This window comes from Arachis duranensis, chromosome 10, assembly GCF_000817695.3.
Source record: "Arachis duranensis cultivar V14167 chromosome 10, aradu.V14167.gnm2.J7QH, whole genome shotgun sequence".
Lineage (NCBI taxonomy): Eukaryota > Viridiplantae > Streptophyta > Magnoliopsida > Fabales > Fabaceae > Arachis > Arachis duranensis.
Genome location: NC_029781.3, coordinates 40,723,540 through 40,728,616, shown reverse-complemented (window position 1 = coordinate 40,728,616; position 5,077 = coordinate 40,723,540).

Below are 5,077 nucleotides of genomic sequence, written 5' to 3'. Positions count from 1 at the left end.
TCCTTGTTCCTGCTCATATGAAAGAGAAGAAAACAAGAAAGGAAGAGGAATCCTCTATGTCATAGTATAGAGATTCCTTTATGTTAGTAGAAGAAGAAAGAGTGAAGAATCCAAACACAAGGGATAGATTATGTTCGGATTTTTAGATGAAGAGAGGTGAAGAGAAGTGTTAGTAAATAATTAATTAAATAGAATAAGAAAAGAGAGGGAGAATTCGAAAATACTTTTAAAAAGGTGTTAGTAATTTTCGAAAAATAAAGATAAGATAAGATTAAAATTAAAATTTAAAACAAAAAAGAATTTTTGAAAAAGATATGAGATATTTTCGAAAATTAGAGAGGAAAAAGTAGTTAGGTGGTTTTGAAAAAGATAAGAAACAAACAAAAAGTCAAAGAGTTAGTTGAAAAAGATATTAAAATCAAATTTGAAAAGATAAGAGGATAAAAGGTTAGATAAGATATTTTGAAATCAACTTTTGAAAAAGATAAAATTTTTTGAAAAAGATGGGATAAAAGATAAAAAGATTTAATGCAAAAATTTTAAAATTACTTACTTCACTAACAAGAAACTACATGATAAGATTCTAGAACTTAAAGATTGAACCTTTCTTAACAAGAAAGTAACAAACTTCAAATTTTTGAATCAATCACATTAATTGTTAGTGAGTTTTCGAAAATGTGATATAAAGATAAGGAAAAGATTTTGAAAATAATTTGAAAAATAATTTTTCAAATTTTCGAAAAAATAAAAAAAATGAAAAAGATATAATTTTTGAAAAAGATTTTGAAAATATAAGATTTTTAAAATTGAAAATTTGACTTGACTTGTAAGAAACAACTAATTTTGAAAATTTTTGACTCAGTCAACTCAAATTTTCGAAAATTTGGAGAAAAATAAGGAAAATATATTTTTTTGATTTTTGAATATTTTAATTATGAGAGAGAAAAACACAAACATGACCCAAAACATGAAAATTTTGGATCAAAACACATGATGCATTCAAGAACACTATGAATGTCAAGATGAACACCAAGAACACTTTGAAGATCATGATGAACATCAAGAACATATTTTTGAAAAATTTTTGATGCAAAGAAAACATGCAAGACACCAAACTTAAAAATCTTTAATGCATGGAAAATATGCATGCAAAAGTGAACATGAAAAACAACAAACAACACAAAACAAGAAATCATCAAGATCAAACAAGAAGACTTGTCAAGAACAACTTGAAGATCATGAAGAACACTATGAATGCATGAGATTTTCGAAAAATGCAAGAAAAATTTTTAAAGCATGCAATTGACACCAAACTTAAAAATTGACTCAAGACTCAAACAAGAAATACAAAATATTTTTGGTTTTTATGATTTTATGAATTTTTTTTATTTTCTTTATTTTTTCAAAAAACATTATTAGAAAAATGAAAAAGAAAAGAAAATTTTTGAAAAAGATTTTTTGAAAAGAAAATTACTTAATCTGAGCAACAAGATGAACCGTCAGTTGTCCATAGTCGAACAATCCCCAACAACGGCGCCAAAAAATTGGTGGACGAAATTGTGATCCTCTTTGTATTTGCATGAGATTTAAAAATTGGCTCTATTGGAATTTATGATCACAACTTCATTCAACTTAACCAGCAAGTGTACTGGGTCATCCAAGTAATACCTTACGTGAGTAAGGGTCGATCCCATAGAGATTGTTGGTATGAAGCAAGCTGTGGTCACCTTGTAAATCTCAGTTAAGCAGATTAAATGGTTATGGGTTTCGAAAATTAATAATAAATAGAAAATAAAAAGGGATAGAAATACTTATGTAAATCAATAGTGGGAATTTCAGATAGGCGTGTGGAAATGCTAGAATCCTTTCAAATCTCTACTTTCTTATTGCTCTTATCCAATCCTTCTTACTCCTTTCCATGGCAAGCTGTATGTAGGGCATCACCATCATCAATGGCTACTTTTAATCCTCTCGGGAAAATGGTCCTATGCGCTGTCACTGCATGGCTAATCGTCTGGAGGCATCACCCTTGTTGATAGCTACATCCCATCCTCTCAGTGAAAATGGTCCAAATGCTCTGTCATAGCACGGCTAATCATCTGTCGGTTCTCAATCAGGTTGGAGTAGAACCCATTGATTCTTTTGCGTTTGTCATCACGCCCAGCCTTCAGGAGTTTGAACCTCGTCACAGTCATTCAATACCGGAATCCTACTCGGAATACCACAGACAAGGTTAGACTTTCCGGATTCCCGGGATCTTACTCAGAATACCACAGACAAGGTTAGACTTTCCGGATCCCCATGAATGCCGCTATCTATGTAGCTTATACCACAAAGATTCTGTTGGGGAATCTAAGAGATATGCGCCCGGCCTAAAGTAGAATGGAAGTGGTTGTCAGTCACGCACGTTCATAGGTGAGAATGATGATGAGTGTCACGGAGCATCACATTCATCAAGTTGAAGTGCAACGTATATCTTGGAATAAGAATAAAAGAGAATTGAATAAAAAGTAATAGTCATTGTATTGAAACTTGAGGTACATCAGAGCTCCACACCCTTAATCTATAGTGTGTAGAAACTCCACCGTTGAAAATACATAAGTGAAAGGTTCAGGCATGGCCAAATGGCCAGCCCCCATGAAGGTGATCAAAAGACCGAATGGTCAAAAGACGACTAATACACTAGTAAAAAGTCTTATTTATACTAAACTAGCTACTAGGGTTTACATGAGTAAGTAACTGATGCATAAATCCACTTCCGGGGCCCACTTGGTGTATGTTTGGGCTGAGCTTGATCTATCCACGAGCTGAGGCTTTTCTTGGAGTTGAACGCCAAGTTATAACGTGTTTTGGGCGTTAAACTCCGGATCATGATGTGTTTCTGGCGTTTAACTCCAGACAGCAACATGTACTTGGCGTTCAACGCCAAGTTACGTCGTCAATTTCCGAATAAAGTATTGACTATTATCTATTGCTGGAAAGCTCTGGATGTCTACTTTCCAACGCCGCTGAGAGCACACCATTTGGAGTTCTGTAGCTCCAGAAAATTTATTTCGAGTGCAGGGAGGTCAGATTCCAACAGCATCAATAGTCCTTTTGTCAGCCTTTTGCAGAGTTTTGCTCAAGTCCTTCAATTTCAGCCAGAAATTACCTGAAATCACAGAAAAACACACAAACTCATAGTAAAGTTCAGAAATGTGAATTTAACATAAAAACTAATGAAAACATCCCTAAAAGTAGCTTGAACTTACTAAAAACTACCTAAAAATAATGCCAAAAAGCGTATAAATTATCCGCTCATCACCTGCCTCTGTAAATTGGGTACCGTTGTATGTGGTGATGGAGTATGGTACCGCAAACCTCGTAATAATGTTCCTATATAGGAATTTTTGACTTTTTTGAGCGGTGGCATTGGCTAGGGGTTCTGCCTCGATCCATTTTGTGAAATAATCTACTCCTACTATGAGGAATTTTACTTGTCCCGATCCCTGTGGGAAGGGTCCGAGAAGATCGAGTCCCCATTTCGCAAATGGCCAGGCTGAGGTCATGCTGATGAGCTTTTTAGGTGGGGCAATGTGAAAGTTGGCATGCTTCTGGCATGATGGACATGTCCTTACAAATTCTGTAGCCTCCTTTTGTAGAGTTGGCCAATAGAATCCCGCCCGGAGTATCTTTTTGGTGAGAGCTTGCGCTCGAGATGATTACCACAAATGCCGCTGTGTACTTCCTCCAAGACTTCCTTTGTGTTGGAAGTTGGTATGCATCTTAGTAAAGGTGTTGATATCCCTTTTTTGTACAGCGTATTGTTTATGATAGTGTAGTATTGTGCCTCCCTTTTCAACCTCTTTGCCTCCTTTTCATTTGTAGGGAGTTCTTCTCTTTTGAGGTAGTTTATTATGGGAGTCATCCATCCTTGATCCCGACCTATTATGGCTAGGATTCTTTCTTCTTATGCTATTGACAGGTTCTGTAATACCTCCAGGATGAGGCTTCTGTTGTTGCCCTCTGGTTTGGTGCTGGCTAATTTTGAAAGGGTGTCAGCTCGGGCATTTTGTTCACGAGGTATGTGGTGGATCCTATATTCCCCGAGTTGTCTGAGCTGTTCTTTGGTTTTATCCAAATATTTTTTCATGGTCGGATCTTTAGCTTGGTAGCTTCCTGTTATTTGTGAGGTGATGACTTGTGAGTCACTGTAAATGTTGAGTTTCCGAGCTCCAACTTCCCTAGCCAGCTTCAGACCAGCTAATAGTGCTTCGTATTTTGCCTGGTTGTTTGAGGCCGGGAATCCGAATTTAAGGGAGAGCTCAAGTTGAGTTCCTTGGTTGCTTTCAAGTATCACACCCGCACCGCTTCCTGTTTTATTCGAGGATCCATCTACGTATATGTTCCATTCTATGGAGATTTCCGGGATGTCTGTAAATTCTGCGATGAAGTCGGCCAGGTGTTGCGATTTGATTGCTGTACGCGCCTCGTATTGGAGGTCGAATTCGGACAACTCGATTGCCCATTGTAGGATTCTTCCTGCTAGATCTATTTTTTGCAACATCCCTTTTATGGGTTGGTTGGTTCGAACTTTGATGGCATGCGCTTGGAAATATGGGCGAAGCCGCCGGGATGTGAGGATCAGGGCGTAGGAAAACTTTTCTATTTTCTGGTAGTTCAGCTCGGATCCCTGTAGTGCTTTGCTAACGAAGTAGACGGGTTTTTGCCCATGTTCGTCTTCTCTGACTAGTGCTGAGGCTATTGCCTGGCTCCCTACTGCGAGGTATAATATGAGCGGTTCTCCTTCTCGTGGTCGAGATAGGATAGGTGGCCGTCCTAAGAACTCCTTGAAGTCTAGGAAGGCTTGCTCACATTCTGTCGTCCATTTGAACTGTTTTCCCTTTCTTAAAGTAGCATAGAAGGGAAGAGATCTTATCGCAGCTCCTGCTAAGAATCGGGATAGAGCGGCCAACCTCCCGTTGAGTTGTTGTACTTCTTTGATACAGGTTGGGCTCTTCATGTTGAGTATGGCTCGACACTTGTCTGGATTTGCTTCAATCCCCCTTTGTGTGAGCATGAAGCCCAAGAATTTGCC